The 15,135-nt window shown below is 39.4% G+C and overlaps 1 long non-coding RNA gene across 1 annotated transcript; it reads left to right on the top strand.

Moving 5' to 3' along the window:
* The first annotated feature begins 10,160 nt into the window (after positions 1-10,160).
* LOC121805048 lies at positions 10,161-10,705 on the top strand. The gene is made up of 2 exons (XR_006051249.1): positions 10,161-10,253; positions 10,369-10,705. It is a non-coding gene; the product is annotated as an uncharacterized LOC121805048 (long non-coding RNA).
* Positions 10,706-15,135: the final 4,430 nt, after the last annotated feature.

The following is a 15,135-nucleotide window of genomic DNA, read 5'->3' as shown; positions in this document are numbered from 1 at the left end:
GTGTCAATTCAAATGTGGATAACATTTCACAAACGGAGGAAGTACTAATAGTATAAGATTTGGTTACATAATAAATGAAAATATGATCCGGAGTACTATAAGATTTTGTCACACAGAAAAGGAAAAAAAAAACACAATTAATCCAATTAATTACAACTAATGAAAATAAAATATGCAAAAATATTTTATCTTTCAGAAACTAAATTTGGTGAGTCAAGTAGAAGGTTAAAAAAAAAGATTGTTCCACCAATTAAATTAAAAACAATATTTTTGCTAAGATTGTTAGGAAAGAAAAACGAAGGAAACGAGATAAATGGGTTAATAGATGTGCTCCATAGATGCCCTATATTCCTCGACATTAGCTGCTTTCTCATGATCCAAACTTGGAAGACAACGCTGCTGTACAAGTTCAAGAATCTCTCGACTATTGCCTAGAAGAACAGCGGCTTGTCTCACACTCTCTGCCTGCCCTTGACTGCATTGTTGTGACACTTGAAGATTATAACATGAGCTAAGCGCATCAGCAATGGTGCGGATGTCCCGGCGGACATCCCAAAAACACATCCTGCCACGTCATAAGGACATCCCACTGCGGATGTCATGTCATACGGACATCCCACTGCACAGTGACGGACATCCCGACGGACTTCCAACAATAATAAAAATTCACAAATTCACAAATTAAACAATTTGCGGAATTAAACAATTTACGAAATTAAAATTCCTGAGCCAGGAGCACATTATCACTAAGCAAACGACCCTTAACAAAACCGCTCTGGTATGGCGCCAGTACTAAAGGTAGCAGCGGCGCCAAACGCGATGTCAAGATCTTGGTGATGATCTTATTGGTCACATTGCAAAGGCTAATCGGCTTGTACTGTGCCCAGGTCGCTGGGTTTGCCTTCTTCGGCAAGAGTATGATGGTAGTGGCTTTGAAGCTGCGGGGCATAGGAGCTCCTAAGAAGAAGTGCTCCGCTACTGCCACCACCTCTGCTCCCACAATGTCCCAACAATGCTGGAAGAACAGAGACGATAACCCATCCGGTCCTGAGGCGTTGTCCCCACTAATGGCAAAGACCGCCGCTCTCACCTCATCTGAGTCGGGGACTGCACAGAGGCCCTCGGTTGTCCCATTAAAAATGAAACGTTTCCTAAATAGAAATAACTTTATCTCTACTTTTCTCTCTCTCTCACTTTACTCTCTCTTCTTTAATTCATAAAACAAGACTGCATAAAATCATCTGGCGAAAAGTAAACGTTTCATATTTATTGGGACGGATGAAGTATAAGAAAATGCCCCGTGAACGAGCGAAGCATAAATAAGTTATTAGTCTTCTTTTAATTTTATATTATGCCCCGTGAACGAGCGAAGCATAAATAAAGTCGAATTATTATGGAGAAATAATGTTGGAGTGTAACTTAAATTGAAATTTAAAAATCAAACGGAGAGTGGTTTTTGGGATATGCCCGACGCCTGGGGAAAGCTCTGTGTTGATTGCCGAGTTGTGGGCTATATATGATGGCCCACTTCGAATAAACTAAGAGATATTAATAGAGCGTAAAGTGTAAAAAACAACGGAGTACTATATAAAATACTGTGCCGGAATTGAAATACTCCATTTCAAATGGGACATAGGGAATATTTGAATAGTAGTATACTACTACTAACATATTGTCATATTTAAAGGTGAAGCCCAGATCATGAGAAGTTATTTAACATGCTACTTTATGGAACGAATATTACCCACCAACACGTGGTGCGCTTCAATTTTCCTATGCCAAATCCATATCTAAAGGAAGAGATAGTATAATCTATAAATCTATAATATACTATAAGTCAATAAATCAGCCGGTTTGTAAATGAGTTTTTACCATTTTTTTAGTTGTTTTTTAAAAAGTTTTGGTATCATACCTAAAAACATGCCTTTACATTTTAAACCTGCGGTCAATAGAGTCAAAAGCTTATTAGATCATCAAATCAATCGAAATATCAAATTAGACTGCAAAATTATGCATCTCTGAACTTTATCCAACTTGCAAGAAGCTATTCCAAATTTATTTTATTGTATCGTACTTTTAAAAGTTATAGTGACACTTTTAAAACCAATGGTTACAGTTTATTTAAATGAACTGCATTGACATATTTAATCCAACAGTTAATCGGAGAAATGATGCATTCTAAAGCTGGCTATACTACTAATCAATCAACCAAAGCAATCAAATCACTTATCAATATAGAGCCTCTTTTATGGGAAATAAGTTGCAAAAATTACTTACAAATAGATCTATAAATACCAGTTCAGGTGAGACTGATAAAAGTCCATTAGCATTTTATTCATCTCTCTGCCATATTAATGTTTAGTGTTAATTTTCATACACTGGTCTTTCTTTTTTTTTTTTGCAGATATTTCAGGTGAAGAAACTACAACATTATTAATAATAATACTTAGCTATTTCATTTAATTGATATATCGTAACACTGGATATATACAATTAATCCAAATAAATTAAACTATATGAAAGCTTATTTCAAACGATATAGTAATAATTGAATCTACTGATAAATGTTTTTGGTCCGATACTTTCAACGATCTACTAATGATTTGTAGATCTTGATCATCATCCCAAACACTATAATGAAGAAATTATGTTAAAAAATGTATTTTATAGATTTATGTTTGTAGGCGTTGTATTTTGCTAAATTACACATAAAATTATTCAATGTGTGTAGATCCTAAACGATAACAAATAAATTTGTTGTAAAAGACAAATAAAAAGGAAAAAAATAAAATCATTTAGGTTGATACCTCTGGCTAGAGATCTAAGACTATTACTGATGAGCTTAGAAAATTAAAATCAAGCCAAAATGATGGTTTTTCATAGAAAAGAAATTGATCTTGGAAGAAATAAATCCCAAAGATAGGAAGGAAAGAATATTAGAGATTGATATGAGGCGTCAGGTGTGAGGCGATGATATGAGTATATCTACATAATATCCCATATCTCTATTATTTCATATATTATTAATTTAGCATATCGTTCATATTTCTTGATCACTAAGTTAGGTTATTAGGGAGTATTATAAATAGGAGTCTTTGTTATCTTTTGAAGTATCCAATTGAAGAAATACAATTTATCTTTTATCGTATTTTACTTTTCTGCAATTTACTTTTCTTCGTCTTTGTTTATCGGTTGGTACCATCAGAGACAAGAAGTGCAATTTGGGTACTCCTATCCAGATCCGGAGTACACACTGCCCCTGCAAATCGCCCAGCCACACCCGCCAACATGCAGGCACAACCCATGGCAGCCGCCCCAGCAATACCAACAGCCGCTGCAGACCTACCAGCATCCACTCCACCCCTCTTCGGTGTCCTATCCGTGCCCCGAACCTGACCCACCCGACGGGCCCCCGATGTACACCGCTGCACAACATCCTTATCAGCCCTTCCAGCCACCATCGTCTCCGTATCAGCCGCCTTACAATGGTGTTGACGATATGGAGCCCCTCGGCATGCCGCGTGATCCGGTGACGCAGGATTTGGAATCGAACCTACCGATGGCTGCCTTGGCTTCACAGCTCGAGCGTTTGACTGCTAGTGTCAGAGAATTGGTGTCTCAGATGGATTCACGTGAACGTTGCCTTGGCGATCCACACGCCGCGACGAGCCATTGCCGCACAGCCGCCCCGCTGCAGCTGCGGTCACGTCCTTGAATCTTCCCCAGCCAACTCCTCCGTGCAGCCCCGATATCATTGTAGATGAGAGGGAATTGTTAGACGATAGCTCGCCCCCATCAGCCGCAATCTCGCTGCATGTGACAACCCCATTTTTGGCTTCTAATCGTCATCCGCAGGTTGATGTTCCGAGCTCAAGGAAAAAGGAGTGGGAAAATAATCTTCTCCATGGTCTTTCATTTGTATCTGAGGTTTTGCTTAAAGGAGCTCAAGATTTGAGTTGTGAGAAAATAATTGGAGTGCTTGTTGCTTTGCCTCAGAAGGAAGTTTCCCATTCATTCATAAAGTGGAGAAAAGAAAATTATTTTAATGGAAAGGTGGATTTGGTTATGCTAGATGAGACTAATGAGAAGTCCAACAAAGCTAAGATTGAGTTCTTTTTCACTGTGGGTGTCCTTGCATTTTGTCAGCTTTGTGCAATTCTTGAGGATTTGCGTAAATTTGATCCGGGTGGGGATACCTCGTCAAAACTTCTGGTCGCGACACTCTTCATTTTGTGTTAGTTTCCACATAAAATGAAAATTTCATGGATGGCATGGATGGCATGGATGATAACTAGTTTGAAATTAAAAGTAGAACACTTTTCAACCAAATTAACTGGAGTATTCATTACTTCTGTCACCTTACCTACCACCACGATTTGACACGCAACTCGCGAATGAACACATCATCACATACACATCACCTACGGAGTGTTAATTTTTCATACACTGGTCTTTCTCTTTTCATACACTGGTCATAAGGGCATTAGCAATGGGGCGCCCTAAGGCGCGCCCTAAGGCGCGCCCTATGGCGCGCCACGTCAGCAGTTTTATCCTCCTACCTCCTCACCTGCAGTGGGGCGCCCTAAGACGCGCCCTAAGGCGCGCCCTATGGCGCGCCACATCATCATTTTTTTAATATTTATTACAAAACTCATACGAATTTAACAAAATTAATACATTAAAATACGAATTTCAAAAACTTCATTTCATTGAATAAAAATTAATACATTACAATGCGAATTAAAAAAACGCGAACTCAACAACGGCGGTTGCGAGCCCACACTTCTTCGATCATGTCGTTCATGAGCTGCGCATGATCCTGTTGGTTGCGCATTGAGGACTGTCTAGATAGGCAATGTCCGAACAATGCTGAGAAACAGGTACCGCGACATTCTAAATCGGCGCCGAAAAACAGCCGGGCCCCATCGCGGTTGATCGGCAAAGTAGTCTTCAACCAGACGTGTGTGAGCTTCCGCGTGGTCGCGTCGGATATACGACCTATGTCGAATAGGTCTATGGACTTGCTCAGAGGCCGCTGCCGCTGCCGCCTGGCGCTGCATCAACGCATAGCAATGCGTCATCGCCGTTTCAACGACTGCATTTAATGCTATATCTATGCTATTACTGGACTATTGGTGTCGTCGCCGGGATTCATATTGGTTGGATTTGTGAGAGAGAATATGTAGAGGTATGCACAAATGAATGACAAACGCTCTTTAAATAGAAAACCAAACCGCGTGCCATCGTCCGCGACCTATCGTCCGTGTACGCCACAATGGGGAGGACGATGGCGCGGACGATGCCTATCGTCCGCGGCCATCGTCCGTGTACGCCACAATGGGGAGGACGATGGCGCGGACGATAGGCATCGGGCGCGCCATCCTCCGCGCCCTTAGTATCGGCCGCGACGATCGTCCGCGACCTATCGTCCGTATCCGCAATGGGCGCGGACGATCGATGGCGCGGACGATGCGCGCCATCGGGCGTGCCATCGTCCGCCCATTGCGGATGGCCTAAGGGTAATTATGTTAATTAATTTATAATTCAATCGATTAGACCAATAAGTTTTTTTTTTCGATTAGACCAATAAGTTATGCACCTGTAATTTAGTGGATATTGGTCTCTAATTTTGGTCAAATTTTGGTATTTCTCACCAACTTTAAAATTGGTCTCAAAAATCACAAAATTTACATTTTGTTTGTTATTTCCCATGGCACGTCAATCATCATAATCAACCAACTTTCGTGCATATTTTATCTTACTTGGCACTACTAAATCAACGTAATTTTCTACTTAGCATTTTGTCCTATTTGTCATGAACTTAAAAAGTAATCTAAAATATCATAAATATTTTACGGTTGTCCACGTATAATAAGATTTTTTTCCGAAAACATCTTATTTGGGTTGCCATGGGAAATAACAAACAAAACGTAAAGTTTATGATTTCTAAAAACAATTTCAAAATTCGTGGGTAATACCAACATTTGACTTAAGTTCATGGTTTTAAGGATTAATATCCCTAATTTAATTCGCCACGATATTTTTCCTATTGTATGCAGTTATTAACGTAACTATTCGCTCTAAAAGTATTTTTTACCCTTTTGAAGAATTCATTGAGATGCAGGACTTATTTCAAATTATGGCTAACAATATTTTTCTTAGTGGTCTAATCGACTGAATCAATAATCGTCGATTCACTTATAAATAATTTCCTTTTGACTAAAGGCCCAAAATGGTCCCTAACTTTTGGCGTTTTTTTTTATTTTGGTAAAAAACATTATCTTTTGGATTATTCGGTCCCTCACATTTGAAATCGGACCACATTTAGTCCTAAATTGACGAAATCGTTAAAATTTGACGGTCAACGTAATTTAAATCAATTTTGATCGGATTATGATTTATAACTATGTTTTATTGAGGGCTAATACATAATTAACCTAATTAACCTAAAACTTAAAAATGCAAAATGTAAAATAAGTTAAAATATTAAACCTGCAAATAAAAAAATAAAAATAAAACATAGTTCTACTGAAATGCGAACGACGCATTGCGGCGCAACCGTCGCATTCGCCGGAGAACCGAAAAACGACCGATCGGAGCGCATTCCTTGTTGATGATCTCGCCGCATAGGCCGGAGTTTAACGAAAATGACGACGAATTGAACCGCGACAGAGCCGGAGTGACCGGAATCGCCCCGGTGAGGTCGTTGTGAGAGACGTTGAAGATCTGGAGCGAGGACTGGTTCAGCGGCGGGACGGAGCCGTTTAACCGGTTGAAATCGAGCCGGAGGTAGTAGAGCCGGTCCAGACAGTTGAGAGAGGCCGGAATCGAGCCGGCGAGCATGTTGTAGGAGAGATCGACGGTTTTGAGGCGGTAGAGGGGGGGAGGGAGGGAGGCACTGCGCCGGAGAAGTAGTTCCAGTTGAGAAAAAGCGCTTTGAGATTGACCAGACCGGAGAGATCGGGGATTGGACCGGTGAGTGGGTTGTTCTGCAGGCTGAGGAGTCGGAGCTAGGCGAGCTGGCTCAGAGAGTTCGGGGCGAAAACGCCGCTGAGTTGTACATCCTCCACGATGAGTCGAATCGCTCTGGAATCGGAGCATTCGACTCCTTTCCATTTGCAAAATGCGGAGCTAGATTTAGGCGAAAAATTCAATTGGTTCCTCAAATCGGCTTTGGATTTGATGCAGCTGCATCGTTATGAAGGGGAGCAGAAGAGGAGGAAGAAGTTAATGCGAGGGATAGTAAAATGAGAAGAAGAGGTTTGAGTTTCATCGTCTTCTTCGATGGAACCTAATTTGGAGCAAGGTATAATGGAGGTTTGTGTTTTAAAGTAAAAGCAACAAATTTATGTTGACAGGTCACACTCAGACGAAGAAGAGGAACGGAAATGAGGGAGAGAATGAAAGAGTGTTTAATATTTATTTTATTAAATCAATTTTTAACTAAATTTGAATTTGCATTTATTTCAAAAAGAAAAACAATCGAATTTTTATAAAAATTAATCTGGTCAAAATTGATTAAAATCGCGTTGACTGTGACACTCCGTCAATTTTTAACGATTCTGTCAATTTAGGACTAAATGTGGTCCGATTTCAAATGTGAGGGACCGAATAATCCAAAAGATAATGTTTTGGACCAAAATAAAAAAACACCAAATGTTAGGGACCATTTTGGGCCTTTAGTCTTTCCTTTTGCATTTTGATTTTATTTGTTTAGAATTTTAATCATGTATTTCCCCTTTTTTCGCTCCAAATTTGTCTCGTGTATTTCAATTGCCTCTTTGCTCCCAAGTCCCATCACCATAATAAAAAAATTACTGCGTTCTGCCCCTTTTTTTAAAAAAAATAAGGGGAAAAAATGGATAAAAATAAAAGAAGAAAGAATACAGGTGCTAAATTTGCATTAATTTTTCCCCCTAATTTCTACAAATATCCAAGGAGGATATTTAATCCATTTAATAAAAGTGGATATACATGCAGTTGCAATAGTGTGTAGTGTTGTTCTATTATTTTGAGATAAATATAGCAAGATTGGTTTTATAGATAATTGAGAAAAAGGGAAAAGAAAAGTCGTGAAACACAATGGGATTAGAAATTGCATGGCTAGCTGTTTCTTTGTCCACCATTTTTTTTTCTGATCTCATGTGATTTAATAAAGATAGCTCGTTTTAATCGAAGGCAAATAGCTAACGGCCAATATTGCTTTTCATTTTCGAAATGAAAAAAAAAATTACAAAACAAATTTCATGACAATTATATAGTTGACAGGAAAATGTGACAATAGCATGTTATGTCCAAGAGTTGAATGCATAAGAAGATTGGTACAAGTTTTTAGGTGAAATATCAGTTCATATCGTATAGTTTGCTAGGTAGCTTTAGGTTATTTTGTGTCCCATATAAATATTACTTGTTTTTCATAATTGAATACAACTTATCAACACATGAATATAAAAAAATTGAATTTTTGGCAACTTTGAGTGTAAAAATCGTCTTCACAAATAAACACACTGACCCCAAATCTTTGACATTTACATTCAACGACCCAAGGGGTATTATAGTAATTTCTTATATGCATTGGTTTGTTTGAAGTAGAGATGCCACCGGACCGATTATCCTAGAGGTGGAATCGGAACAAAACCGTGAGCCAACAACAAAAGTAGTTTGCATAAGGCAAAAAATGCTTAGTAAAGACATAATAGCTCTCTGTTAGCGCTAACACAGATATTCGAAGCATTATGAGGTCTAGTTCATGTTTAAAATCGGTGAGACCAGATATAGTATTCAATCAAACCATAAAATCGGTCAATGTTCTAGAGAAATAGTTGATTTCATTAAAAAATTTCAGTTGTCTGAAACCGTCAATTTTACATAGTAATGTCAATTTTCAACGGTTTTTCAACCCATACCCCAACGAACATTGTACAATTGTACCATTTGACGAGGCTCCAAGCTTCCCGCCAAAACTAGATGTCTTTGGTTACATTATTTAACTGGGTCCGGTCCATATTCGATTTGCGGTAACGGTTCAGCCCAAACCCATAGTCATGGTTTCAATGCAATTCTTAACAGGTGATAAGACTAGTCTTAATAAAGGCATTGATTTCTTCTTACTGTTTCCCCCAAGTGCCAGCTCATCCTAGTAACAACAACAGATTCAACAATAATAAATACGTGAGGGAACACCGTGCAATAAGGATTGCATCTTGCTGCATTAGGATTACCTAACTTCATTTAAACTTTAATTATTGACTTTTAAAAATGTGCTTAATTTAAGGAGACCACTAAACATCACTATATAGAATCATTGAAGGGTTGCAGCAGTGGCTCTAACAGGCCAGTTTTTTTAGCCCATAACAAGTTAGCCTCATCATATGCAAAGCTAATAGTAGGTGAAATTGATATTGACTTTAGTGGTAAAGTGATTAATGCATATGTTTAAAAGTTTTGAATCTAAGTCTATTGTATTACAATTTTTTAAATCTTTCTATTATCTCTGTACATGAAAAATAATTTATTTTTTTCAATTTATACGTCCACCAAAAATAATATTTTAATAATTTTCACTCTAAAGTATATTGTTACTTTACTTATTTAGCATTAAAATCAATTTTATCCACTTCCAAAGCCTTAAGGCCTATTAACATTAGATAGTTGGAGTAATTAATAGTAGTATGATATTTGTGTTCTTGAGTATTTTAGAAGGCAATTGTGGCTCACCTTCAAGTAGAAGAACATATGCCTAAAATCCACTTGTGCTCCTTTCCCTCGATTCAAATGCAAGACTATAAATTTAGTCAATAAAGTGATGAATCAACATACATGGATTTTAAAACTTGTAAATAAGTTTATATCTTAAAACTAATTTTTATTTAATCAAATTCATAGTATAACATATATACTCGATACTCGAGTTTATATTGATTTATTCATTTAACATTAGGCATCTCATACAATTTTCTATAAAAAATTTGGTCAAGTTCACTTAACATTGGCATTATAAATTCTCGAAGCAAAGAAACATTGGGCATTAAAAGTCGTATAGTTTCTCGAAGAAAATAAACATTAGGCGTTAATAGTCGTGGTCGAGAAAATTGGACTTAACTGAAATAACCGAATTGATAACGTGTCAACTTCCTTCCTTCCTTCCTTCTATCTTCTAAAACGGTTTCCAGCCACTCGCATCGTTCATGAAAAATCACCAAATTACCCTCGATCAGGAAGGTGAACCCAAACCGGCTTCCATGCCTATTACGGTAATTTCATATCCAATTATCCTTCACTGCTCAAGGCATAGCCGTAGACGCACGAACTCCTCAACCGGAGCTCAATTTTCCCAAAAAATAAAATAAAAGGAGTGGTTTTTAGCAGGATGCATTGCTTGAATCTGAAGGTTTTCAATGATTTCAACGTGCTGCAGCGGGTCGGGTCAGGAGCTGCGCAATCCGGGTTTGGGCTCTCGGGTCCGGTTCAAGATTCAAGCCAGATGGAAGTTTCTATAAAATTAGAGGTGTTTTTGCTTCCTCTTTTATCTTTAAAATGTAATTCAATAGAATGCAAATCATGTGAATTGTATTTTAGCTAGTTTGGTGGAAAGTATGCAGCATTTCTGATGTTGAATTTGTTAGTTATGAATCATGATTTTGTGTATTAGTTGGTGAATTGATTTCTTGAACTGACTGAACTTGTTATGTCAGTTACTATTTTATTGAAAATGTGTAATTATAGTTATTTATATTGACATATTTTTATATACATTCCTCAACAATGGGAGTGTAACTTGGTGAAAGTTTCCTCCTTCACCACAAAGGCAAAACCAAAGAAATTGAGAAAAAAATGTTCTTGACAAAGAACTAGGAATAATGAGCTAAAGAGTACCACCGATCTTTGGGATCTAACGAGCCTGGACCTCAGCTTCGACCATAGATTCGCAAGGATGAGCAGCCTTGTTTTGATGTCATGTAGCATGAGTAATTTCATGACATCTTTGGGATCCATGGAGAGTAATGAGATTGTACCGAACATGGCTGCTTTAGGCATTCTAGTCCTCATTGTTGCTGGAAATATAGTCATTCATACGATCCAGATGCGTAGCTCTGGATCCATGTTGTATTTCGTGCTGCCCCAACAGGTTACGTCTTCTGTCATCATGCTCCTCTTTCTTGTGACGTTTTGTTATATGTCGTTGATGCTTCCGGGAGCTAAGAGATACATAGGATAGGATTGAAGTATGATGAAATGCACGAGTTAGTTTCGAATACACAAGTAGAGTGGGGAAGGTTTAGTGTTGATGAAGTTGAAAATATGGTGAAAGGGTATTGGGTGATGGCTCAAACTAGCTGCCCTTAGTTTGCTCTAGCAAGGTCGGTCGTTTCTTCTATTTCTGGACTTATGTGTCTTCTAACAGCTCTAGTTTTGGTAGAAGCTCGGTTTGGGAAAAATAGTCTCGAAAATCTAGAAGCTAGGCTTGTACAACAAGATAGTCTTGATACGAACAACGATGTTGTGTTTCTTGCTTCAAACTATGACTGGTCCATTGGCTGGATTTTGAACGTTCAGTGTATCGGGGTGGCAGTGGGAACTATCGCTCCTCTGTTGAGACGGTTGGCTGCTTCGTGGTTCAAGATTTCTGAGACGGAACAAAGGAGCTTCAGAGATGAACTCAAGTTTGAAAAATACTGGACTTGGAGGCTGGTTGAGTGGAGAGACAGATCACTTCCGTTTCAAGTTCAAAATCGCGTATGCAGGAAGTTGCTTCGTGATGCAGTAAGATTCGTTATGCAGGAAGTTGCTTCTTGATCTTAGTTCGGTTAAAAAAAAGAATAAGTTTATGAAAATCTTATATATAGGTGCGAAGAAGAATCAACTTTGGTTCTCTGATTGTAGTAGTAACTCTTGTCATCAGGGGGTGAGTTTGAAATCCTCCTTAAAGAATTGTTATAGTTTAAATTTGGCCTTAATTATGCAATCTAATCTGCTGCCATGTGGCATCGGAAATGTATCAAAAAATTTGTAATTTTGTGTGTGGAGGGGTACATATAGTTGTAACTGTTTCGGATCGATTATTATAGAAATCCTAATTTCACGTTATTAATTAATTTGTCAACGATTTGGTAAGTTTTCTTTTTTCCCTATTTTTATGGTAGACAATATATTAAGGTAAGGTTTTTTCTTTTGTTTTTCTTAATGGTAGTAGATAATATAAAAGCTATAGTAGAAAAAAAAAATGTCAATGTGGTGCTCAATCCAAGTTGATTCCTCTTTGAAATTCATTGAAGACTGAAATACTAGATGTTCAATCTCGAATCAAATCATAACCAAGACACGTTCTCAAGCGAAACAAAACTACATCTATGCTTAAATAAAACTGGGATGTGATTATAACATGACCAATAACTGTACTTGCAAGCACGATAATCAAACACAAACATGTACTTCCAATACTTATAAAAAAAAACACAAGAAGTCCTCCTCCATAACCCTAACCCCCATAGAAAGGAAACTGCAATCCTTCCTTCATATCTCGACTCACGGAACGATAAATGATAGATCCTCACCCATGTTGGATATTTTAGTATAATTGGATTAACTTGATTGATCAATATGATTATAATGAGACATCAAATAAGTTGGAAGTGCGGAGTGCACACTTGTTTGAATTCATTATGATTAGACGGGAGTTCGGGGGCAGCGCCCCCGAGAGCGGGGTCCAAGGGGCGGCAAGGTCAGCTTGGAAATTTTTTATTTCCATTAAAGTTACTGTGCAGAAATCTTCATCCGGAAATATAATTTCCGATAATTGAAGGACCAAATTGCAATATTTAAAACCCGCCAAAAAAACTGTTATTTACAGTTATGAAATGAAGGGATGCAACGTTTCATCTTCAACCTCTACTTATTGATTGATTTCTGGTTCGAAAAGTAACACAGAAAATAACATACGAATTCTTCAATACCTGAATTGTATCCGATCAAATAATTGGTAGAACAACCAAAATTGATTTGATCTGAAAGTGATCTTCACGCCTTTCAGTATATCCGATTGTTCACATTCTCTGTAAAATCTCCCTAATAACCCAATCACGTGATGGATCACGAGGTAAATGAAGGTGCCAAAACGAGTGCTCATCTTCGGCAACATAAGTAACAACAACGTCAGTACTATTACAATGTCCTTGCGACCTAATTCTCAGAAACACTTCATTCTTCATGTCCAAGCTTAGTATGTATGCCTCCGCACGCAAATATCCTGTAGCCGACACCACATGCCAGTGTGCGAAGCGGCCATTTTCACACACCTGTTACATGGGACAAATAGAGAGAATTTTTAGATTACCATTGACGCCGGCCAAGTCCTTCCAAGAATCTGTCTTTCTTGAGTACATTAGGTCATCCACAACACTGTCACTAAACCGTCCCTTAAATTACTATTCGTGGGCCCCACTGTACTTTTTTACTCCATCCCTTAACTAAGGGACGGAACCTGCAACCCTCCGTCCTTTAAATTACTATTCATTCAATTTCAATTTTTTTATTTCCAACCAAATTCAATTAAAAAAAAACACACTTCATTAAAAATAAAATAAAATTACAACATAAAATAAAAATACAACTTAAAATTCAAAAAAATAAAAAAGACATAATTAAAATCCTAAAAAATAAAAATGACATAATCTAAAATACAATTTTATAGAAAATAAAAAAACTACTCCTCCGGCGAATCATCCTCCGAAGGCGGTGGAGGTGCACTGAAGCCGTGAGGAGACGGAATGCCAAGTTGTGCTGCTATAAACGTAATTCCGTTAAGCCAGGCTTGGTATTGGGCGGACATCACGCGGGAAGTGTACGCCATTGTGGCGGTCATGTACATGGTCATAAGGGAGTTGAGGGGTCCCCCCGAGCCCGAGCCCGTCTGGCTTGATTCGGCTCGGCCCCTCCTCCCTCTAGCCGCCTTCGCCGCATTTCTCCCTTGCGGCCGACGGATCCCACGGGAGGACCCCCCGGCATTGTCTGCCGGGGTCTCAACCTCCTGCGAGGCAAACTCTTGTGGTCCGTTGCCCGAACCGCCCTCACCAGACTAGTATTGGCCACTCGCCGTGTGCTTCGTGCGCTTCGAGGTCGAGCCTGTGCTGGACCGCACACCGCCGACCCACCTTTCCTCGTCCTTGACGACATCCCAAACATCGACATATTTGAATTGTTTGCCGGTGTCGTCGAAGTAGACTCGCAAAGCCGACCTTAGAATGTCGGCTCCCGTGGCTCCGCTTTGGTAATGAGCCGCTTCATTCTTGTGGATGGCGCACAATCGTTTGACCTCTCTGTCGACTCGGTCAAAGTGAGCGCGGAACATCTTATATTTGCGGCGGCGGGATCCCTTCGGCTTAATCTGGTGGTAGGCATCGGTGACCTTTTCCCAGAAGCACTTCTAGGGTTGTTGATTCCCGACGATGGGATCGTACGAGACGCTGATCCAGGCGTTGTACATCGTCAGCGTTTCTTTTGGTCCTTAAGGATGCTGGCCTAGATCCTCCTCCTCCTCGTCCGCCTTCGCCCTGGAGCTTCCACCGCCTCGGCCTTCTTCCGAAGTGGGTTCAACAGAATAATCCTCCCGAATCTGGGATAATCCCTGCGAATACCGCGGGGCGGAGGGACGGACATATGCATCCACGTAAAAATTGGGTGGTTGATACCCCCGGCGTCGACGAACCCTGGGTGCCCGGCGTCGACGAACCGGAACCACCCAATGTGTTGTACATGCTCCCCCAGTCGCCGAACGCGTTGAGATTCCACCCGCCGGAGTTTCCGTCGCCGGACATTTTGTGATGAGATGTTAGATGGAAATTGGAGAGGAAATGGAGATGATTTGGGAAGAATAGATGTGTAGTTGTGTGTGAAATGAGGATGAATTAGGATTATTTATAGAGTCAAAAAAAAAAAAATGGAAAACGGCTATAAACGCTAAAATTACTGTTTTCCAATTTTTATTTTTTTTAATTTTAATTAAAATTTTTTAAAAAAATGATTTAGTGCGTCAGCGTGACGATGCCCACTCGCGGGCTGGCGAGTGGGCGTCGCGCATGGCGCCTGGGCGCGCCACGTCTCCTCGGCGAGTGGCGAGACACGCCGTGATGGAACACG

Source organism: Salvia splendens, chromosome 1 (genome assembly GCF_004379255.2).
Source record: "Salvia splendens isolate huo1 chromosome 1, SspV2, whole genome shotgun sequence".
NCBI lineage: Eukaryota > Viridiplantae > Streptophyta > Magnoliopsida > Lamiales > Lamiaceae > Salvia > Salvia splendens.
Note: the sequence above shows the minus strand (reverse complement) of the source record. Positions and strands in the feature narration are given on the sequence as shown.